Source organism: Nerophis lumbriciformis, linkage group LG09, assembly GCF_033978685.3.
Source record: "Nerophis lumbriciformis linkage group LG09, RoL_Nlum_v2.1, whole genome shotgun sequence".
NCBI classification, from domain to species: Eukaryota; Metazoa; Chordata; class Actinopteri; order Syngnathiformes; family Syngnathidae; genus Nerophis; species Nerophis lumbriciformis.
The window spans coordinates 23809170-23834897 of record NC_084556.2 but is presented as its reverse complement, the minus strand read 5'-3'; the positions used below and the strand labels follow the sequence as shown (position 1 = coordinate 23834897).

Below are 25728 nucleotides of genomic sequence, written 5' to 3'. Positions count from 1 at the left end.
AGTCTGATTTTCGCGATTTATTTAGATTTTTTTCAGGGCCGATTGCCATCTTCTTCTACTCACCCACTGCTGCTTCATGTGACACATTTTTGACACGTTGACACCCTTTGCGGGGTGACAGGAGTACTGCATACATGACAAACCCTAATTTGAATGGTTTCATTAAGCCTATTTGTGTGTTATTCAGCGGGCCAAATTAAAAGCTTTGGCTGGCCAGATGTGGCCCCAAATGCATATTCATTTTGGGAAGCCTGTAGAGATATAGCAAGAAAATAAATAACTGATATAAAATAAAAACAAAATGAAATCAAGAAACAGTTTGTAATAATCAGATCTAATGAAATCTTGATTAATGACGTCACACTATAAGACTTGTCCTAGAGTTTGTTCCAAATTTTCTGTGCAACAACAACAAACAACAACTAAAGAAGCTGCTCTGCATTGAGTTTCTGGGTTAAGTAAGCCAAGACGCTCATAAATTATACAATTTGCATACAGTACATTTTTTTACAGGATGCCCTTGATTGTTCTGTGCTTGCTAACAATTTTTGCAACAGTGAAACTGCAAAGTCAAACACCCATCATGAAAATGTTCAAAACACATTTTCCCATAAAAATGAATGTTTATTGAATTATTAAAACTCTTGCCAACTGGAATAACTTTAAACAACATATTAGGTAACATTGTTATTTCCAGTCATGCAATTTTAAAATAAATGTATCCACTAATTTTAATTCACTAAAACATAACACACCTGCTCAGCGGCCTTGTGGTTAGAGTGTCCGCCCTGAGATCGGTAGGTTGTGAGTTCAAACCCGGCTGAGTCATACCAAAGACTATAAAAATGGGACCCATTACCTCCGTGCTTGGCACTCAGCAGCAAGGGTTGGAATTGGGGGTTAAAGCACCAAAAATTATTCCCAGGCGCGGCCACTGCTGCTGCTCACTGCTCCCCTCAACTCCCAGGGGGTGAACAAGGGGATGGGTCAAATGCAGAGGACACATTTCACCACACCTAGTGTGTGTGTGTGACAATCATTGGTACTTTAATTTTAACTTAACATGTTTGTAACTTTAATCCATCCATCCATTCATCATTTTCTACCGCTTGTCCCGCTCGGGGTTACGTGGGTGGCTGGAGCCTATTGTAACTTTAATGATAAATGTAACATAAAAAATAAATAATAAACCCTCTATCTTTTGACACATTTTAGATTAAACTGTATATGCTAGCTAGCACTTCGATCATAGTCCTCTGTGAAGCGCAAAAGTATCTGAATTGCAAAAAATTAAATGGACTGCACGTTTCTGCAAAAAAAAAAGTATCACAATTGTTCTGCTTGGATCGCAATTCTCTTAAACATGTATGCATGTAATGTAGGCAAGTCCCGAAGGGTGATAAAAAAAAGTAGCCAGCGAGCCTCACTGGCCAGGGCAATAGAGACAACTCGTCCTTGTCAGTGATGCTCGCTGGGGCACGTGAGAGTGAGGATGAAGTGTCGGCCACACCAGTGAGTCCTTTTGAGTAAAATAACGTAAAAATCAGTCATTTACAAATTAGTGTGAATCAAGATTGCAATCTGGAATCTCATGACATTAAACCACGATAAATAAGCTAATGGCAACAATTACGTTTTAAAATTTAAAACATGGTTCAGTTGGTTATCTAAAGCATCTAGCGAGCCGGCGAAAGATCCCAATCAAAGCCCATAATCTTTAAGGTTGCTCAAAACTGTCGAGAGTCCTATCATTCAAACAACGTCATTAGGAAGGGTAATACAGAAAATAAGGAGTGTAAAATTGACCAAAAAAACAGTAAGAGCACAAAACAACGCTAACCAGAACCAACAAGTTTTGCTCAGGCAACCCATTGGTTGATCAACATTAGGCTCAGTTTGTACGACATTTAAAGCATATGTTCCAACCTTTATTATGCTATTCTAGAGGGGAGCTTCCTCTCTACTGTACCTTTTACACACAAAATGTTAACATAACAATACATGAGCAATGTCACTTCTTCCAACAAAACGTCTTCCCATTCACTAGTGGTTTACTAATTGTCTTGACTATTATTAACACATGTGCCACATTAATGTGATACATCAAAAGAAAACTACCCACTCACTTTCACTTCCAGCGGTAAATTTAGAATGCATCACTACCATATTCTTATACAAAATTGATTAAGACACTAAAGTAGTCTACTTTTCCTTTTCCTTTTCTTTTTTTTTTGTCCTGTCCAACTACTCAGGCAAATCATAATGTTGATGTAGATGCCCATATCTGCTGTACAGATTTACTTTACAAAAGAGAAGTGTGGGATACTTCTATTTTTGTCTTATTTGTATTTAACTTTATTAAATACATATTTTTAATGTTTGGCGCAACCAGACCAGAACAGGAGGGGATAGACAGAAGAAGAAAAAAGAAAGACAGAGGGGGAAATTGTGGGGACTAGAGGAGGATAAGACAGAGAAATTAAATGAAAAGTGATAGCAAAGAAGCAGTTAGTAAACTACGTAGTAATAACATAGAAATGACAATGAACATTATTGCACTACAAATGGAGCAATAAAAACACCAATAGAAATAGCACTATTGATAATGAATAATAATTATAATAATTACCTCTATAATCAACAGTACAATTGTTTCAAATAAAACACTACATATAGTATATGTTATGATAACTTGAATTACAAAATAAAGCAGATAAATGAAGGGGAAAAAAAGAAGCGGACTGTATTAACCTTGTATATTGTTATAGTAACATTAGGTTAAGCTTTATCAGTGTGCCGTGTTTTATCCAGTTTCCCCTAGGGGAACAACGTTGATATATGTTTGATGAAACGTGATTATATGCATGAGTGTATGTATGCATATATGCTTGTGTATGTACAGTATGTATGTATTGTGAATTACATTTACAGGAAGAGTGGAAGAGTGGCCGTGCGCGACCCGAGGGTCCCTGGTTCAATCCCCACCTAGTACCAACCTCGTCATGTCCGTTGTGTCCTGAGCAAGACACTTCACCCTTGCTCCTGATGGGTGCTGGTTAGCGCCTTGCATGGCAGCTCCCTCCATCAGTGTGTGAATGTGTGTGTGAATGGGCAAATGTGGAAGTAGTGTCAAAGCGCTTTGAGTACCTTGAAGGTAGAAAAGCGCTATACAAGTACAACCCATTTATCATTTATTTATCATTATATAGCGCTTTTTCTCAAGTGACTCAAAGCGCTTTACATTGTGGAACCCAATATCTAAGTTACATTTAAACCAGTGTGGGTGGCACTGGGAGCAGGTGGGTAAAGTGTCTTGCCCAAGGACACAACTGCAGTGACTAGGATGGCGGAGGCGGGGATCGAACCTGCAACCCTCAAGTTGCTGGCACGGCCGCTCTACCAACCGAGCTATACCGTCCCAGTGTGAATGTATGTTGTAAGTATCAATGTGTGCGCGTATGTATGTATGAATGTACGTTTGTATGTATATATGTATAAATAGTTGTGTGTATGTGGGAATGTATTTGTGTTTGTATGTACAATATAATTGTCTCCCAGTATGTGTGGGAGCCAAAGTACAGCCCCGGCCACCCAGAGAACCCCACCCAAAACAGCTGGTGTGGTACCCTAGAAACAAGGGACCACCGACCCCACGCAGGCCGGCCGGCTAGTGACAGGACCTGCAGAAGCGGGCCCACCGTGCCGCCCGGCAGGCCAGCAGTAGGCTGTAGACAGACGCAAACGGCAAATGTATATTATTTATATTGTTTTGTTAATATGCTGAGAATGGAACAGATTGCTTCAAAAACGAATAAGATACACAACCATAGACCCATGAGTTACACAGGGGTCCATTTCAATTGTATTTGTCATCACAATATCAACATCAACAAATGCAGTCGATAATTAACTATTAATTAAAATATGCAAAACTGAAAAAAAAAAAAAAAAAGCAGCATCCATGTATACGTTCTCGCTAGTAGCATAGATTGTCATTTAGAAACAACTAAGCGCCTGAACTTTTGTTTCCTGCTGCTCATTTTTCCCATCTGTCCAGCGTGTAGTCTCTAATTCTGTAGCAACATTCTTGTATCGCTCTCTTCTGTTCTTGTGCTCACAACTGTACGAATATAACCCTTTCCTCTTTCTTCTCAATGTCAATACATACAACATCACACATTTTGAACAAGTCATCACCTGTGTTTAGTGTTTGCATGGTCAGCCATACCAAGACTGACACATATTCTTGAGAGAGCACTTTACTAATTGTTTGTAACAGTAACCGGTTACCATTGCATAATTCCTCCTGGAGTAACTTTGTATAAAAGACAGATTGCCACACGCAGCGTCAACACCTCACTGTGTAAAATGAAGCCACACATATCAGCCCACATTCTTGAAAGGAATTGGGGTTAAAACCACACCTTGCTAGGTTAAGAGCTAAAAACACCAGCGTCTGGTTACATGTGTGCCCCGGGGCATTTAAAGCTTTAAACTAGCAACTCGAACACCGGGTACAGTAGAAGCCGTGGAGTTAAAGTTCAAGAGCAAACGCAAGATGACAGAACACCGGGTACAGTAGAAGCCGTGGAGTTAAAGTTCAAGAGCAAACGCAAGATGACAGCTTGAAATGTCTTACCAGGAACTGCTTTCATTCCAGGAATGTGCTATCGAGGTTTGTTTGAAGCTCAAAGGCCCCCACACTTAATGGTTTGTTAAAAGCCCAGATAAAAAACAGCTCACCATAATAAGATATGATTGAGACTGTACGGCACTCATTTGACAATATGTTTATAACTGTTGAGGTCGTTTGCAGTGGCATACAAGTGCACACAAGCAAACAGTGAAGGGATATTTTGCTACTCCACTAGAATAGAGAAGAGGAGCTCTGCTAACGATAATATTCAAAATACCATTAATACTACAGCAATTAACACATTGTAGGTGTCAACAAATACATTGCCCTCCAGTGCATGTTGTGTGTTCATACTGTCACAACCCAACAACTTTTTAGGTTTGACAAATGGTAACAAGTTGCCATGCCAACAAGACATAAGTCTTCTATTCATGAAGCAATGTGTACCAAACACAGCACACACTTCCTTGTTTCTCGCCAATGGCACATCATTGTCACACCAATTATACCTAATGTGCCTTCACTGACCTCTGGAAAATAGAAACACCGACATGAATAACATCACTAACCTGTAACTGGGGGTATATTTTGCATCTTATTAGATATCCATGCCAAATATATACTCCTAAAACGGTAATTTGCTGAAAAACTATATAATTTTTTAAGAAAAAGACAAAGTATTAATTGCTCATTGAAATACTTAAAAAAAAACTCAAATATAATTATAATTAAGTATTAAATACATTATTTTCTTGCTCCTAATTTTTTACACTTTTCTTTTTCACACTTACTTTTTGTCCTATTTACTGTTTTGTGCTGTATGTAAATCCATCACTAGAAAGATTGAAAAACTTAAATCAAATAGGTGGAGGCATGGCTCAGCGGGTAGGGTGGCCGTCTTGGAACCGGAGGGTTTTGGGTTCCCGGCCTGGCAAGCTCATGTCTTAGTGTCTTTGAGCAAGACGCCAAAACCTAACTGGTCGTGGTTAGTGCCTTTTATGGCAGCTTCTGCCATCAGTACTCCACAATATTGCTGTTCTTAATTTGCAATGACAATTAAACTCTGTTTTATTCTATCAATACGTAACAGGAAATGTACTTTAGGTGCATATATTCCTCGTAATTTAGGCAGAAATTGATGATTGATGCATAATTGTGGCAATGTTAGACTACCGTTACAATGGTGTTTTCTGGTTAAGTGGGATTAGTGGATAATATGGATAACCTGCTCAGTGGCCTAGTGGTTAGAGTCTCCGCCCGGCAGAGTCATACCAAAGACTATAAAAATGGGACCCATTAACCTCCCTGCTTGGCACTCAGCATCAAGGGTTAGAAATGGGGGTTAAATCACCAAAATGAATCCCGAGCGCGGCCACCGCTACTGCTCACCTCACTTACCAAGGGGTGGAACAAGGGGATGGGTCAAATGTAGAGGGTAATTTCACCACACCTAGTGTGAGTGTAACTTCAGTCGTATTTTAACTTTAACTTTAATGTGTGGAGAGCGACAAAGAAATGTGTGCCAGTTTGCAACACAACTTGTTAAAGCGGAACAGCTCTTTTTTTTGGAATTGTGCCTATCATTCACAGTCCTTATTTGAGACAAGAACAAACAGGATAGGTTTTCTTTTTTTTGTGCAGTCTAAATTGCAAAAAATTGCTCTAACGAGATGCAACTAATGTAAGTCATCTTTTCCGCCTATAAAGTCATTTTTTGTAAAAGACGTCCACGAACTGCCAACACTACTTCATTTACATATTGTGACCTGCACATTAACCACATATTAGCAACGTTGGTATTGTAAGAGCTAACACAGAGTTATAAATAAATTATAAATCGTGCCTCAGACTTGTATAGTAGAAGGTTGTGGTCATAAACCGAGAAGTTGGTCAACTTTTAAATTCAACTTAGAAAAGAAGGCATCGCTAGGAACACTCAGCAAGATGCTCGATTGCTCCCAGCATTTTCTACCTGAGGGGTGAAGATTATGCTGAATTCATCATCTAAATGGGGAGCACAAGTCTTTTGCTGAAAGATACAATCTTCCCATCAATCAGCATCATAGTGAGAGCAGACATTGTACAGAAAGTGATTGTTTTGTATATAGTTTGTATTTCTTGTGTAGCACTTAGCAATACTGCTACATGATGCTTAGTGTTTCACTATAGCTGGATCTGTTTAGCACCCAGCGTCTAAATCTTGTAGCTCATCCTTTGGATATTCAGGCTAAAAAAATATAAGGTTCTGGATCATCATTTGTTCCAAAGTAGTTGTCGTTGACTTTCACAAAGTCTGCCATGATTAGTAATAATTTTGTTGAAAGAAATAGCGAACGTTCTGATGCGTCTGTTAAATCAATGTGTACAAAAAATTCAGATAATGCCTAAAATGACCAAAATACAGTCAATTATTACCGTACATGTTATGATGAATGTGCCTGTTACTACATCACATTAGGCATGGGCAAAATGGCCTAAAAATTAAATCTCAGATTTTTTCACTGAAAATTTAATTCATGATTTTTTTCTCTGCTTTTTAAAGAAACCAATGAATACAAATTACAACAATAATTCAAAACAAGTTTTTATTGTATTTGATCAAAAACTACTCAATTGAAATAACACTGCATACACAGCATCTTACTCTTAGCAAAATGCTAATGTGTTCTTTTTAGACAAGATATAAATTGTACTTTAATGCAATCATTTTCAAAGAACTAGGCTAAATGCTTCCTCTGGGAGGCAATACTTCTGTCTTAAAAATATACTTATTTAAACAACAATGTAGCATTGTACATTGTGTGTAAATAAATAATAATCTCCAACATTGAGATTAATAAAGTGCAAACTTAAAACTTCTGTCTTGAATAAAATATTTCCGTAAACAAAAATGTGGCATTACACATTGCATGCAAACAAACTCCAATAAATCAATAAGATATTAATAAATACTAATAAAAATCAATAAGGTGCAAACTTAAAACTCTGTCTTGAAAACAATAATTATGTAAATAAAATGTAGTATTGTACTTTGTATGCAAATAAAAAATCATGGAAAATATTGAGATGACTCTAGTTGACTAGTTTAAGTACCGGAAGTGGATAAAAGCAGGCTTTTTTCCATGAAGTTTCCTGGGCTTCTTGATAGTGTATACTGATGTTAAAGACAATGTACACTTCATTGCACGTGCAATAAATCACTATGTTGATGATTAAATGCGTTATAATTCCATGAGGGTTTTACAGCAGCACACACGCGTACAAGCTGTCCGGTTTGGATGTCCAAAACGACTGCTTTAGTGGTCGCTCTGTGCATTGTTCTCCTTTCTCGTCATACATGGTACCTTGTGTATGATACCACTACAGAAAGCTGCTTTGTAGTTTGTTGTTGTTGCGGTCTTGTTCGCCAGGTAGTGAGTGGCATTTCTACCACTCGACTCGATGCTGCTGAATTAAGTTTGTTGTGCTGATGCCTTTTTTAAACAAGCTATGCAGTGTGCAGTCATTTGTTCCACGCCTGTTGCAGCAATTCTTAGGCACAATCGATTATTGCCCAGGCCTACATCACATATATATATATATATATATATATATATATATATATATATATATATATATATATATATACACACACTCCATGTAATATATATATATATATATATATATATATATATATATATATATATACACTCCATGTATAAGAAACTTCGATGGAGGTTTTTGGATGTATTTCAGAGCGCTTTATTAGCGGAATAGATCAAATCCCCATTACCTCCATTGTTTTCCACCTCCTGCTAGCATTTTTTTTTTTTTGCAATTTAGAATGCACGAATCAGAGAAAGACATATGTGTTCTTGTCTCACATAGGGATTGTGAATGATAGCGAAACTCCCAAAAATGTGCGGTCCCCCTTTAAGGTCATCAAAAAAGTTGTCAGTACACTACATCACTTGCACAATGCTACAAGCATCTCAGTTTGGGGCATAGAAAAAAACATTTTATGGTTATGGTTTTGAGTTTATTTCAAAAATGCACACGAATGCTTTTTCTAATACTCAATGAACAATATATATATAGAATAGAATAGAATAGAGTTTTATTGTCATTATTACAGTGAACAGGTTCAAAGAACAATGAAATTGAAACAGATCCCCTAAGGTGCATACACAATAATTTAGTAATTATATATATATAATATATATAAATATAAATATAAATACAGCAGCTAAAAGCTCTCGTATGTTCAGGTGATGAATAAAACTCCTCCCCTAAGTTAACTGCCTGCGTGAGTGCGTGCGCATTTCACGTGAATAGGAGTCGTCTGTGGACCACTCTAACTCGGTCATGTCAACACTCCCTCAATAAAAAAGCCAAAAATGCTGATATTGATTCTGATTCTGATCCTGAAAGGGCAGTGCAGTCAATTTGCATAAAGAACGGCTCTCAAACAAACAATTTACAACTGCCAATCGGTTCTCAACGTTCACTTGAAAGAGCCGTTCAAAAGGCTTGACTCGTTCACGAACATCACATCTATATGGCAGGGTGCAAAATAACCCACCAATGGACTCTAGAAAGTTGCAAGTGCCAGCACGAATGAACAAGCAAAGCACCAAATGTGTTTATGAACCCTTGTACAAACAGCTGCAAGCAGTGAACAGAATTCATTCAACACAATAGAGGAAACAGATGTAAAAAATAAGAGCACAGAAACGTTACTAAATGAAAACGACACATAAAGCAAACCCTTAAAGAAGTTGATGAAGAAGGTGAGAAACACTATTGATTTCAAAAAAGAACTTGCAGCAAAACACAAATATACAACTTCAATAAATGTGATGTTAAATGTTCATTCATCTACTTTAGTCGTCATTTATATGTATTTTGCATTGTTTTCTGCATGTAAAATAAAATTAATAATTCTCTGTAAAATGTGTTTGGAACGGATTAATTGGATTTACATCATTTTTTATAGGAAAAATTGCTTGGGTTTTTGTACGTTTAGGTCTTTGTCAGACCGGGTTACTAATGAAAACGGAAGTACTACTCTACATACCTTAAATAGACACGTTATTTAAATTGATAAATATTTAGATATATTAAAGCCATTGCTCTCTCCTGGGATTTGAGTGGTTAGCGGTTCATTTTTTTTAAACCGCCAAAATCTTTATTGTGTCAAGTCTAACAGAATCGTTAACAGTTAACTGACTTAAAAAATTTACATTTCTTTACGTTTAAGAGGTGACATGGCTATGAGTAAAAAAGTTGAATGCATTAAGAACTAGGACATGGCCATGTAATCTACCACAGTGGCTCACATTGCTTTTTCAGTGACACCATATATTAGTTCCCTGTTAGACATCATTAGCCTTGCAATAATGTTCATGTAAGTGAGTCGAAATCAAATTACAGTTCATCACGCTGGTGACGTACACAGAATGTGCATGTGCATACCGTGCTTTACATTAAGATCCAACAAACACAATGTTGACAAAAACACTGGTTTATAGTCAGTCACTAGGTCCACTGCATGCAGCAGATAATAAAGCTAAGCGCTGTTTACCTTATAAGGATTAGAGCTGTTTAAACACGCTGCTTGCAGATAAAGTCATTCCACAGAGCAGTGGAGGTGCACTACTTGTTATGCCTTCACAGCAACCTTTGGAGCGTTGTGTCTGAAAAAATCAACACAGTCAATCAAATCCAAACTAAGATAAGTTTAAAATGTAACTCCATCATGCTTTTTAATATTCCTATTACCACTCCCCCCCACCCCCCCTGGCTGACAAGCTAGCAGCTATGTACAGTATGTGTCTCCATACACAGTGCGAAGCCACGTCCCTAAGCTAATAATAATCACCTCCATTACGGCAAATAAACTGCATTTATTACTAGCTTAAGTATCATTATTACTGTAGGACAAGGCCAAACATGTTACACACCGAGAGCAAGCCAGGAGCAGGCATGCTAATAGCTAAGCTAACCGCTAAGCTAGCTTTAAGCAAAACCAAGAAATAGGTGCTCTGTAAAGTTTAAGAAGTGTAGATAAAACCCCGTTACAACCAATGTTCCCTCTAATTTTTCATGTGTGTGAGCAAACGCACAAACACCCTGAGCATTCAGTGGAATACAGACGTGCACACTGTGGTCATACCAGCAGCACATTTGTCTCAAACCTGACATAACAATTTAAATGTCTTATTATTATAATCAAGTGACTAGTCAATTTCAAAAGATTATTTTCTAATATATTTGGCCCACTTAGATATTGTTTTTTTTTAAATCAGCTATGCACTATAGTATTTTATGCCTGGGTGGGGGTCCTGCTTTGGAAAGATTGTGTACCCCTTTCAGAGATCACATTTAGTTCCCCTTAAAACATTCACATGTTGCATGAGATGAAGTGTTTATTAACTTTCTGTCCGTAAAATAAAAATGTTCACTAGCAATGATGTAGTCCTGTAACATCATGTCATGATTAATATCCAAAAAATAAAATTCTTAACAAATGACAGTAGAATAATTACCGGTACACTGATTGATGAGTCATAGTAAAACGACCTGAAATTTACACTTTACGTGTGTGGCCATAAACGCACCAGTGGCTAATTGCCATAGTACCGTATTTTTCGGACTATAAGTCGCAGTTTTTTTCATAGTTTGGCCGGACTCCAGTGCGACTTATATATGTTTTTTTCCTTTTTTATTATGCATTTTCGTCAGGTGCAACTTATACTCCGGTGCGACTTATACTCCGAAAAATACGGTATATGTGTTGATGCAGGTGAGAGAGAGAGCAAGCGGCTGCTGTTGATATAACCGATGACAAAGAGTTGCTTTTGGCTTGGTTTGTACGGTAGACAACGACCAGTTTTGCTAGATAAAAGTATTTTACACATTGTTTTGGTGTGGTTATGGCCGACAAACAAGTTCGCTAAATAAAGGGACAGATGGAATTCCTGTCCTCCTTTAAGTGTCTCCACTCTCCACAGACGTTATAATAATTTAAGTGTTGACAAACATTGTTTTATCTGTTGTGGCCGCCTTTCGTCACCTGCTACTCACAGTTGCATTGCAAAATCATACAAAACAAACGATTTGTTTATTTTGTTTACAGTGGGATTTGATTTTTTGCGCGGCATAGATTTGCTGTGCGCAGAGGACGCGTGGGCAGTGCGCAATTGCGCAGGTGCGCACCTTAGAGGGAACGTTGGTTACAACATAAAGTAAGCAGCTATTACCAAGAAAAAAACAAGTAGATTAATACATTTCTAGATTAGAAAGAGGGTAATATAACAACAACTCTTGAATTCTTGAACTCATGAATTGATTAACGTGGACCCCGACTTAAACAAGTTGAAAAACTTATTCGGGTGTTACCATTTAGTGGTCAATTGTACGGAATATGTACTGTACTGTGCAATCTACCAATAAAAGTTTCAATCAATAAATCAATCAATAAATCAATGGTGTGTTAGCGTTGTCACAATCAGTACAGAGTCAGACACGTAAGATAAGAGGAAGACAGATCGATACATAAATTGGTGGCGTCGACATATCAGTATATGATCAATAATTGAGTAATTAGGTCAATATTTTTAATTCCTCTAAAAAGATTTTGTTATTGTTTACAAACACTAACAAAATGACGTACAGCACAGACCTGCATCAAGGCCAAGCAATCCCTTTTTTGTCATGCTGTAAGGCTGATATGTACTGTATGTTGTGGACATACTAAAATATTAGGAAAACTATGAATAAAAGCATAGATTTCCAACCCCTAATTAAGTCAAGTAGAGGGTTTTTTACACATTACAGCTCTTGTATTGCTGGTGTACCTGCCTAATCAAGTTTGTTTACGTTGCCGTCAAGCGTGCACATCTGATAATCAGTCATGTTTGGATTATGGGTGCCAACTGACTCGTAAATGTGTGCTATCTTTGCACATTCCTCCCCCGAATGCATACAGTACATACGCTATATGTACACAGAAATAGGTTGGGATTGATATTAAGGGCACAGGAAGCACTTGGAATGAGTTACAGTGACACGGCCAAAGGTTGACCCCGCCTCTCCACACTCAATACGTCGCCTAACAGAAGGGGTGGGAACCTCTAGCGTGGAACAACCTGTGCTCAAGGCTGACACAAGTAGATCCGCAGGGAGACTTAACACAACCAGCCCAACCCCAAGTCAGCTTGACAAACCATGGAGTGATTTCTTTCTCCCCCCACCATTTATCATCCTGTGTTTGTAGCGTCACAATGACGAATATCACCTCTGCGTTTTGCCATGAATTACATCAGGTGGCAGCCCGGGCGCGTGGGTGGAATGGGTTATGTCAACCTCATAACCGGGCCTCCTAATGTCACCTGTGTACTGAAACACTCACTGGCCACAACATTAGGGACACCTGCACATGCGTATGTGTGTGTGTGCAATGAAACTACATTATTTGTCATTTTAACCGGGGAGGGATCAAGTAAACAATATGGGTATTATTTTTGTTTGCAATGGTGTAAACTAAGGTGTCCAAAACGTTTTCCACAGCAAGCCACTTACTAAAAAAAACAAGATATGGGGGGCTACTTAGACTTTTTTAGACAACATTTACACTCACATTCACACACTTTGGACAATTTAGTGTTGCTAATCAGCCTATCCTCAGGTGCATGTGTTTGGAGGTGGGAGGAAACCGAAGTACCCAGTGGGAACCCACGCAGTCACGGGGAGAACATGCAAACTCCACACAAAAAGACCCCCAGCTCTGGGATCGAACCCAGGACCTTCTTACTGTGAGGCTCACGCACTAACCCCTGTTCAACCATGCTGCCAAAATAATAATATAATAACAATAATACACTTATAAGGTGATACAGTGTTCAGCTACTGTATATCTCCCAGGCTTACGTTATCTCATGCGATTAATCACAAAACATAATCGCTACCTTAATCGCGGATGGTTACCTGAAAGGCAGAGCAGGTTGCTTTATGGTCAGTGAGCCAACTCCGACTGGTCAAAACTTGCTTTCAAGTAAAATATTTTGAAAATGTTCCTGGATGAAATTTGGTCAGTGAAATTGCTTTTGTGTCAAAATGTTGAGTTATTTTTTTAAAGGTGATGAAAAATGAAAGAATTGACTGCCATTTAATGTGATTTAAGACAAATACATGTATGTTATTCATAGTGAAGAGTCAAATGATACTGCAGCATCGATGCCGTATGAAACACAGTGATACTGTGTCCCTCGATGTTGTGTCACTTTAAGAAAAAAAAACATTTCACTGATACAACTACTCTGTCATTTTAATCAATCATCAATCAATCCGCATTTGACTGTGAAGCGCCAAACTGTGTTTGTTAGGAAGTGCTTTTTTCGGGTCTTACTCCATTTTAGTCACCATCATCGATCTAAATTAACTAAGAAAAAGACAAAATTCCGGAGTCTGCGATCAATTTGATCTTGCAGCACCAATAAGGTAAATGTTGTTTTTCCTGTTTACTATTTGGCTCATTGACCAGAGTTGAGCTGTTTCATATTCCTTTTAGCCCAGCTATTCGTTTAAAAATCTAATCAAATAAAACAATTACATTTGTGAACTATTGATTTATCTGCAGGTGGGATGTAGTGAATTTTTAAATCCAGCAGATGGCTTTTATAAAACAGCCACACAGCATCAGTGTGGTGTCAATACAGCCAGTGAGTGTGCCATACACTCACTGAGACATCATTTACCCATCTCTACCCTTTTTATCTCATAGTTTTTTTTGGTCCATTTTATTTTTACAATGTGTAGCTATAAACTCTCTACCATCAGACATTTGCAATATTTACTCCCTTCATTCCTTTAAATCCAGACTCAAAACCCACCTGTTCAAAATTGCGTACTGGCTGTAACTGCCTCTACACCAGGCCTGGGTAATTATTTTGACTCGGGGGCCACATTTAGAGAAAAAAATGTGTCTGGGGTCCAGTATATCAATTTTTAGGAACACTAATACAAAACCTCATAATAATGTCTGATTGAATGCTAAAAACGTTATGACAGACCGCCTTAAAATTTGTAATGGAATTTTACATTTTTCTATGAACGATAAAACACTGAATATTGACAAAATATGAACGTCACACCCCCTTTCGATCGACATATTTTACAATCAAGTGAAACGCAGCAAAAATGCAACAAACAGTGAAATATGAACGCAAAGGGTACAAAATAAACCCACCTACAATCTGATATATCTGATATTTGCTGAATTCCCCCCAGGGATCAATAAAGTACTTTATATTCTATTCTATTCTATACATCACTAAGCTTTAGAACTTTGTTGTGAAAATCTCCTTCCGTGTCTGTGGAAATGCTTCCCGCCCACACCGCTTGTTGCATCGTCTGAGCTGCTGTGACGTAGATGACCATAGTAACTAATTAGATGACCATAGCAACTAATTAGATTACCATAGTAACTAGTATATCATCCATAAGCGCAGATTCCAACCATTGAAATACTTTGTATAGTTGAAGACTTACGGTCATTAGAAAACATCACTGCACATCATAATGGCAGCCACACTTTCCATCTTAATGATCTAAAAAAAATATTTGGGAATGTCCGGCGGGCCAGATTGAAAAGCTCAACGGGCCGCATGCGGCCCCCGGGCCTTAATTTGCCCAGGACTGCTCTACACTGTTCTTTGTTTGTTATCTTTTCTGGTTTTAATAGTTTAATTTGCATATTATTAAGTGTCCTTGCGTATAAATTAAATGTCGTATTATTATCATTACTACGTGCCAGCTGCCTTCAGACCTGTGCTGGACAATGCTGTCAGACCGTGGCTTTAAGCTCATTGGCTAGCACTACTCAAATAACTCAGTCAGGGGAGATTTGTGGACATATGCATCATGCTGAGAGCTCTTTCTCATATATTACTGCTATTTAGTGAGGTAAGAACGGCAAAATATGACAACAATGAACATGTATTTGCATGGTTCGATACATGTGTAGTGTGTGATCAAGTGCCAAATGAAGTGTCCTGCGTGTATATGAAATAATAGTTGACACACTGGGTGTCTCCTGTAAATAATCATTAACCAAGTCTCAGAAAAGATCTCATCTTTCGCGCATGAGCGCTTTCCACTTGAATTTGCCAACTGTACCGCTAAACCTGTATGGAAAAGCCACATACCTTGGAAGGAAAAAGGGTGTCCGGCAGAAAACAAACATCCACGCCTAAAAGAGCGGCACCGATGTGGGTCTTTTTTTGTTTGTTTGTATGCGCAGACGAGGGCTGCGTCGCCAAAAGCGTACAATTACATAACAAGTTAATACGGCGCATTTATTAGTGGGGGACACGCCGCCTGGCTCGGTTCTGACCGCAAAAGTCCACTCGAAGCGCTTTGCCATACGCGAGCTTCGCAGGCTGCGTCCACCATCCTCGGCGGGCTTGTCAGCAGCAGCGAGCGGCAGAGAGGAGAGAAAGTAGGTCAGCTGGTAGCTCGATAGTCGACAACAGCAAGAAGCGGTAGGCACCAGGAGGAGGGGACAGCTTGTAATCTTTAACACGTGTTTCTTTTTTTTTTCTTTTTAATGTACAATCTCATTCTGTACTATTTGGCGTCGGGAGACACCCTGCTGTAAAACGAGCATAGTGTTGCGGGTCATCAAATAAATGACACACAAGAGTCTCCTCTTGCCAGCAAGACAGCGGATTAGCTTGTCTGACTCCGACTTTAGAAACCATTTATTTTCATCGAAGAAGGAGCAGGATGTGTGCGTGTAAAATAACTATAGCCATACAAGAAGATGACATTTAAAATCCCCCCAAGCAAACCAACAAGCTAAACTTTAGTTTCACCCCACTCCAGGCACTTCCTATGTTCTGCTGCTTTTTACAACTTCCTTGTTGACGTTTCCCCAAATGTGGGTCAGTGTGTGCAGGCTAATTCCAAGAAGTCATAGTGGACCTCAAGGAGTTTAGCAGTAGGAAAAAACAAGGCAGGTGAGAGAGAGAGAGAGTACATAGTTGTTATATGAAGCAGAGCTGTCTGTGATTGATAGTCATTGCATTCCGCTGTCAATATCGGGGGCTCCTGGGCTTCAGCCCAGATAAGCCCATGCATTCAGGCGGCCCTGTGGACCACCTATCAATGTTGCCTTTGCTAAATAGTAGGGTGCCCTATTGGCTCTCGATCTTTAGCGCCGCCCTAGTGGCTTACTGGAGCTTTTTCAAAAATGTATGAAAATGGAAAAGATGGTGGAAAAAAATATATTTTTTGTTTTAATATTGTTTCTGTAAGACAGCAAACATGACACAAACCTTCCTAATTTTTAGAAATCACTCTGTTTATATTAAACATGCTTCACCGATGAGAGGATTTGACGAGTTTTGTCTTACTAATTTCTGCGGTCCTTGAACGCACCGCAGTTTTTTTTTTTACATGTACAACTTTCTCAGACGCTGCCACAGTAAGACGTGTTTTATGCCACTCCTTCTTTGTCTCATTTTGTCCAACAAATGTTTCATGCTGTGTGTGAATGCACAAACGTGAGCTTTTTTGATGTTATTGACTTGTGTGGAGTGCTAATCAGGCATATTTGGTCACTGCATGACTGCAAGCTAATCCATGCTAACATGCTATTTAGGCTAGCTGCATGCACATATTGCATCATTGTGCCTTGTTTGTAGGTATATTTGAGCTCATTTAATTTCCTTGACTTATGTACTCACTGTATTTAATTTATATTTGCATGTCTCATGACACATTATCTGTATGTAATATTGGCTGCATGTCTGATAGTTGTTTGTGTGACATGTCGTTATAGACCACAGCAAACGCTACCTAACTTGCCAAAGATAGTAATAAATCCATTAGAAAAAGACGGCCTGCCGTTTCCTTTAACTTAGACAAACACATCTATGCCTTTGGCCATTCTAAGCCAGAAATTTCCAGGAGTGATCTCACCCTCAGAGAAGCCTCCATTTACTAATGTTTTCCAATGTTACAAAAATGTGTCGAATAAATATTACATTTCAACATTTCTATCAACAAAGATTTGCGTCAGCCTGTGAAACAGTCATTTTGATAGTTAATAGCTAATTTAAACACATACACCATGTGTTGCCTTCACCATAAGAATTATATAAGGCTTTTAATTTTTTGCGGCTCCAGAAGATTTTTTTTCGTGTATTTTTGGTCCAATATGGCTCTTTCAACATTTTGGGTTGCCGACCCTTGGTCTAGGCCAAGGGGTGTCAAACTCATTTTAGCTCAGGGCCCGCATGGAGAAAAATCTGTGCACACGCGGGCCGGACTAATAAAATCATGGCATTAAAACTAAAAAAAAAGACAACTTCAGATTGTTTTCTTTGTCTTACTTTGGCCAAAAATAGAACAAACATTCTGAAAATCTTACAATAAAAAGATAGAAAAAAATACAGGCAGTGGTAAAGTTTGGATCTATGAAGGAAAGAAGAAAGTGAATTAATGTTTATAACTGAATACGTTTACATATGCATAGAATTGTGTTTTCTTTTGTATTTTTTTTTTAAAATGAATTAAGTAACGTTTGTCCATCCATCCATTTTCTACCGCTTGTCCCGTTCGGGTTCGCGGGGGGTGCTGAAGCCTATCTCAGCTGCATTCGGGCGGAAGGCAGGGTACACCGTGGACAAGTCGCCACCTCATCGCAGAAAGTAACGTTTATGACAACCTTTTTCCAAAACACAATATATGCATACATTTATCATTTGTTTTCAACAAAGAAGTGGGACCCCAAAATATTACTGTTGGACCCCATTTTTATGACTTGATGGGGTCCCTGGGACCCCATTTTGAAAATTCCTAGCGCCAACACTGATGGAGTATTGGTGCGTGTGAAACAGCAGCAGGTGGCTTGCAGGCCGGTTCTAATACTAATCAAATATCATCCCGGGGGCCATAGATAATTCATTCGCGGGCCGGGATGAACTCCCTAACTTTGCAGACATCAATAAATTGCCATATCCGTGTTCTTTTTTTCTTTTTCTCTCGCTTTCAAATAGGGTACAATCCTAACTAATTAGGGATATACACCCTAATGATGAAGCTCTTAACTCAAAACACTTCTGAAATCAAGGTCTCCCACTGAAATTAATATAATTCAATGTAATTGTTGCTTGGCCCCCAAAACTACACAAGTTTAAAATGTAGCATGCCTTTTTGATAAAATTGTAGATAAGAAATACTGTATAAAAACAATAAAATATAATGTATTACAAATAACTATAGTCATTTTCTGAAGTAATGTATGGTAATAACCTTGAAGGGCGGACTTCTACAGTATCTACTTACAGCTTCTTCTCTGTTAAACACACCATCTGCAGCTTCTCCATATGTTCATGGATAATTGTCCGCTGTTTAGATATTATTTCAACATTCTTGGCTGGTGTTACTCATTCTGCTTCGGTATGGTGCAGAGTAGCAGTAGTCACGTATACATGTGCAAAATCTATTTAATCTGATCACAACTCAGATTAAAATGTTACTGTGTACAAGGACCCTAAAAAAATGATCAGATTGCAGGGTTTCCCCTAAACTGCCAAGATACCTGTGGTGGTGGGGAAGTGGTTTTGGGCGTGATCACCATGACATCATCGAATAATTTGCATAATTTGCTATGTGTGTTGGCCTTGCGATGAGCTGGCCACTTGTCCAGGGTGTACCCCGCCTTACCCCCAAGTGCAGCTGAGATAGGCACCCCCCGCGACCCTGACAGGGACAAACGGTAGAAACTGGATGGATGGATGGATTGATGCTATGATTTTCTTTAAAAAGGCTAAAAAAATGTATACATACATTTAAAACAAGGCTGTTATTAATTAGTGTTAACATATTTTTTTAATCGTTTTGCCATATTTTCAATTGTTGCTGCTTTTTGTACAAGGTACTTTGTGTGTTTACAGACTTTTAATGACTTTTTTAAATTAAAAACAACTAGCAACAAATCTAGCATCTTCTTCTGGTGTTATTGACACCAGTACATTGTTATAAAGACGAGTACATTGTTTAGAGACGCTACTTCTGTCCCTCGATGTCCCTGATGAAAGAAGAGAGTTGCAAGCATGACAACACATTTGCTTTGCGCTGTTGCTCCAGTTGGACTTGTTCTTCTTAAAAGCCGCCACTGTCCTCTTAATATTTGCACATTTTGTAAATGGCTGTCGTCGTCTATATCTGCAATATATATAAAAATTACATTCACATCCCAGACATGCTGACAACGCTCCAGACAATGGCGAGCAGTTTCAGTGATCAAAGTATTTTTTAGGTGGTCAGGTTTTCAGTACATCACTTGTCAATAGTGTGCAAATAGTAGGCTATATATATCAATTCATATGGTAACGACCAGCCAGTGTTAATGTTTTACGTTCGTGGGGTTTGGATTTGATGTCAGTTTTTCCCATGTTTCCAAACACACCGTCTGTGCCTGAAAGGTGATTGGCGGATAATGAGGAAGTGTTTTTGTGTGTCCAGGGAAGCGCAGACTCATGAGACGAAAGTGTTTACATGGGAGGTAAAACCTGTTGGAACTGTCCTGTTTGTTATCATAAGATTGGTAATAAAAGTTAAAAATAGCTTCTGACTTTGTGTAATTTCTTCTGGGGGCTACAATATATCATATTATATTCTTTTCAAGTAAAAAAAAAAAAAATTAATAAGGTGTAGCGGTAATAAAAATGCCATGGCGGCGCACCCTATTGTATTACAATAAGGGGAAACTCTGAATTATGATGTGCGTTTTACTTTGGCATGCGCAGCACATACCGTAAACGGAAAGGTGTGTTATTGTTTGTGCTATGGCGCCATTTTTGGATGAGTTCGCTCACTGCAGGTGCTGAAGAAGAAGACACAGTGACTTCCGCTGTAAATAAATACAGCTGTGTGCATTTCTGTTTGGCCGACCTTGTCACGTTATTTTTTAATTACAGATAATTCACTTCACTTCACTACATTTCCCTTCTGTTCAATACTTTTGTTTTAACTCTCTTTTTGAAATGGAGCTGTTCTGTGCCCTTCATGTTGTGATATGTGCCAACACACAAAAACTAAACTACAATAACCACCTGACCCTGTTTTGTCAACAAGAGAAAAAAACTGCACTTCAAGATTTTAATATTTATTAGGGGTGTAACAATTGATCGATACATCAATGGGTCGATTTAAATTCCTTTATTGTAAGTATCGATCCAAGACCATTTTAAAAGGGAATCGATCGATATCGATACGAGGAAAAGGAAAACGTTTGATTTAAGAAAAGCAGACTTTATATCAAGTCTAACACTTTTTAAAAATAAGGATGTGAAAAGTTGAGTCTATTCTTCCTGTCTGATGTCATCAAAACAAAAATGCTGGAAAGTTGCAGTGGCTGAGAAAGGTCACTACAAACGCAAACGCCACAAGACAATATCATTAAGTACAACATTAATTACAGAACAACAGTTTTCAGCTACAGCACAATTGCAAAAACCACAACAAATACAAGCAATGCAACACAATAATATAAAGCTACAACACAACTTGTTCTCGAGTGGGGGAAGAGTGGATTGTTAGATCGACAGGCAGATCGGGCGTCTGCAGTGATAGCGGACCCTGTATCGGTCTGTTGTGGTGAAAAAGGAACCGAGCCGGAAGGCATTGCTCTCAATTTACCGGTCGATCTACATTCCCATCCTCACCTATGGTCATGAGTTTTGGGTTATGACCGTAAGGACAAGATCACGGGTACAAGCGGCTAAAATAAGTTTCCTCCGTCGGGTGGCGGGGCTTTCCTTTAGAGATAGGGTGAGAAGCTCTGTCATTCGGGAGGAGCTCAAAGTAAAGTCGTTGCTCCGCTACATCTAGAGGAGCTAAATGAGGTGGTTCGGGCATCTGGTCAGGATGCCACCCAAATGCCTCCCTGGAAAGGTGTTTAGGGCGCGTCGACTGGTTGAAAACTACGGGGAAGACCGAGGACACGGTGGAGAGACTGTGTCTCCCAGCTGGCCTGGGAATGCCTCGGGATCCCCCGGGAAGAGCTAGATGAAGTAGCTCGTAAGAGGGAAGTCTGGGCTTCTCTGCTTAGACTGCTGCCCCCGTGACTTGATTTCGGATAAGCAGAAGAAGATGAATGGATGGATGCAATTAAAACAGAATCATACGAAAAATGGGGAATATGAAAACCTCTCACAAAGTCAGCTGGTACAGGCTCCAGCTCACCCCTGACCCTAATGAGGACAAGCAGTATAAAAATGGATGAAAATGAAGACTGTATCACTGGTTAATGCATCATAGCATCTCATCACAATCGGCAGATACCGCACAAACGTGCCCCCTAGAGGCTGAGAGAAGTATTGGCGATTACATCACCGCATTGCATGGATTTTTTTCCTCATGTCTCCCAACACTCACTGGTGCTATGACCCATTACTGTATCACAGCTTGTGTGTGTGTAACCTTACACAACTATCACAAAGGTGTTAATGGGCTCCAGCCACTAAATGCAACAGCATACCACAACCACCACAATGTTATTTACTGTGGTTTTAACCTTGCAACTACAAGATTGAACACAATCAATTCCAAGATGCTGCTTGGTTTTGGATTTCAACCCCATAAAAATAATGGAAAGAGTCACGATAACTCACCTCCCAGGGGGTAATCAAGGGTGATGGGTCAAATGCAGAGGATAATTTCACCACACCTAGTGTGTGTGTGACAATCATTGCTACTTTTAAACGTATACACTTAACTGTCATACAAGTGTTAAAATAAATAAGATTGTATTTTGATCCTCAGGTCAGTCAAAATGAAATGAGGACTTAACTGTTACATCACAGCAATTCCTAGATACCCTGCAAATATCACACCGTGGTTAATTCATTAGAGTACTCAAAATGTCTATTCTATTCTCGTCGCTCTATTACGTAGCACGTTCTAATATGATTCAGGGATCCAATGACAATGACTGAATGCTGGACTCTCCCAGCATTGACAAAGTAATAACAAGCAGGCAAACTCTAGCATCTCAATCCAACCAGTCTGCTAAATAAAAATTATATCATCAGTGAATTAATCACATCACGAGTATGTCCATGGAGGCTCCAGGCCTCTGCAGACAAATCCCAAATTTTAATGAGCACAACTTTTGTCTTCTGTGGACTCCTGCCTTGGCAAAAGTGTTCCAAGTCATTTTTTGCCTGGTCACATCTCCTCTCAATTATTTCATATCTGATATCCACAACAACCTCAAAATATTTATTATAATTCATTTAGATCCTATTGATTACCAATAGGCGATCTCTACATTTTTATGCTGCCAATTCCGAAACCCATCATCCATAAGTGAGAGCAGTCAATACAATAACCGATTAATACTAAAATTTCAATGTATTTATGTGTGCTATTGATAGTTTAACAATAGCATCACAGTATTTAAACTATTGTTTTAAACTATTCATTGTTATCTTCTCTTACAGACAATTGTTTGAAAAAAACCAAATGTGTTGTTCCAAGCTAGCTTAGCGGCTATCTTAGCTATTAGCAGGCCTGCTTGTGGCTTCTTCTCAGTGCGTTACATGTTTAGTCTTGTCCTCTAGTGATAACGGTACTTAATAATGATACTTAAGATACAAAAAAATTTAATTTATTTGCCGTAATGGAAGTGATTGTTATTAATTTATGGGAGCTTCTCCCCTCTGTGTATGGTGGACTCAGTCGGGGGACTAAAAATACAAGTATCAACCAGAGGGGATCTGCAATTGTAATAAGCATTAATAGGCAACGGCGATCGCAAACCTTGTCGAAAAAGTTGTCCGGTTGCAGATAGGTGGCCAATTGATCAGCGCTTCCCTAATTAAATCGATAAATTTGATTAGAAAATAGCCACAATTGATATTCTGTTGCTTTGGCTTACTATTTAATGTGTGTAAAAATGAAAATGTATCAAATCCGAACCGCATAGTGCCTGGAACCTTAAATACGCGGACATAGTTTATGCACGGTTGCTGCAACAGAGCGCACATGACATTGATGCGGTGGCATTTCAATGTTGATATGTTTTTTTTATTATTTTTTTTATTGACCGTTATGGCAAGCCGAAATTGTGTTGTTTGTTTTCAAATATTTTTGCCTAACTTTTTTCAATTGTTTGAACAAACTAATCAATAGAGATTACTAAAAACTGTGATATTATTACCAAATTGCCTGTGCATTTTAATATATTTTTTCACGTACAAATAGATGAATAACTTACTTTGAAATCATAAGGGTGCCATTTGAACAAAAAAAAATGTACCGGTACAAAAATGTATTTCGATACTTTTCAAAATAAAACAAAAAATGTAATATTGGCTTAATTTGAACAGAAAATCTTATGATACATAAAACATATGTTTCTTATTGCACTCAAATAACAGTTTAAGAATAATAAAATAAAAAGCATTTAACACACTGGGATTTTATTACTGCATTCAAAGAATAATTTACAATTTTATATATTACATATAGTCTGCCATAATGTAGGATTAGGTTAGATAGAATAGAATAGAACGCTTTATTGACATTGTGTTAAATGCTTGATGATTTATGGTTGCCACGCTGGGTCCGGCTTTAAGACAAATACAATCATTAGTAAATACCAAAACATACTATGGCTGAAACTACACAGCTTAGACATGTAGCAGGTAAAACACACATTGTTAAAGATAAAACACAAATTGTAAGAATTTGTAACAACATTCAGTCATTTCACTTGCATTACTTGACGCTGCATGGGCTGTTTTAGACTCCGCCAATAATTGGCAACAAGCAAGCTGTGTGCACGTCTAAGTATCTATACGTGCACAGCAGGGTAGCTGGTAAGCTACATTACCTTTAAACTCCTTATGCAGTTCTGGATGATTGTTATTTAAATGTTTACCTAAGTTTGAAGCAAAGATTGTTATACTTTAAAGCCACCTTTGGCGAGTCATGTTTTAAAGCAGCGCTTGCACAGCTTGCAGCATTGCGCTTCCATGTTTAAAGCGTCACATTTATCGGTAGTTTTGAAGCCCAAATACTTGTACATTGTGCTTCACGCACCCTCTTTATTAACCAGTGGAAATGCCGTATTTTGCCATTCTTCCTCTTCACACTGTTTTTGCTTATATGCGCTTTGTGTGTGCGTTTTGACACACTCAACATCATGCGACTCGGCTGTACCACGGTACATTATTAGTACCGGTATATCGTACAACCCTAATAAAGTGTTACCGTTTTCAATTAAAAGGACCGAAAAACTGCACTTTGATAAACTCACGGATTAACTGGCATGAGCTCGCAGGCTTAAATGCTGACATGATTACAAGAGACTTTAAAGTATTTCCCCATTAAGGAACAACATACTCCAGTCTAAATTTATACAAACACATTGCTGTCTGAATAGCTAAGCTATTCAATTATGCACATTGAACCTACAAGTTGTGCTCTCTTAGACAGAGTGATCGTTCTATACTCAGGAGTTTTATGGTGCGTTTAAGGACCGCTGAACAGAGTAGTTCACCACAACGGCCGCCAGAACACTCATCAGTGAAACATAAACACAAAACAAAATAGTGATCTTTCTAACAGTGGGTCTATTTATTTTAGTTATTTAAAAAAATCAAAAGATTTCAGTTTGTACTTTTTGAGCACATTAAACAATACCCTGATAATAATGATAACCTTGATCATTTTGGGACATGAAATATTGAAAGAACGAATACATCTAGTAAGAAAGACAAAGTGCATTATTTTGGCACATTATTTGCAGATCTTTTGTTTGTGACAACTTGCATCCATCAATGTTCTACTGCTTGTCCATCTCTGAGTCACGTGGGAGCTGGGGTCTATCCCAGGGTACACCCTGGACAAGTGACCACCTCATCGCAGGGCCAACACAGATAGACAGAGAAGCATTCATACACCAGGGCAAATTTAGTTTTGCCAATCAGCCTATACCCAGGTGCATGTCTTCAGACCTACAGGCTAAAATGTTTCCTGTAACAAATTGGTCTGTTTGCCTGCGTATCATTCCACGGAATCTAGTGCCCAAACAA

General features: G+C 38.5%; 1 protein-coding gene across 10 annotated transcripts in view; it reads right to left on the bottom strand.

Moving 5' to 3' along the window:
• Window positions 1-25728, bottom strand: part of npas2 (neuronal PAS domain protein 2) — a 98667-nt gene that overhangs the window by 30749 nt on the left and 42190 nt on the right. Inside the window, exons 1-2 of one of the 10 annotated variants that reach the window (XM_061962143.2) lie at window positions 15823-17531; window positions 10200-10311 (exon numbers count right to left, since the gene is read on the bottom strand). The exons of 8 other annotated variants lie outside the window; for them this stretch is intronic. The gene's annotated coding sequence lies outside the window, so the exon portion shown is untranslated. Of the gene's footprint in view, window positions 1-10199; window positions 10312-15822; window positions 17532-25728 lie in introns of those variants that run through there. One more of the 10 variants, XM_061962142.2, reaches the window with a different exon arrangement.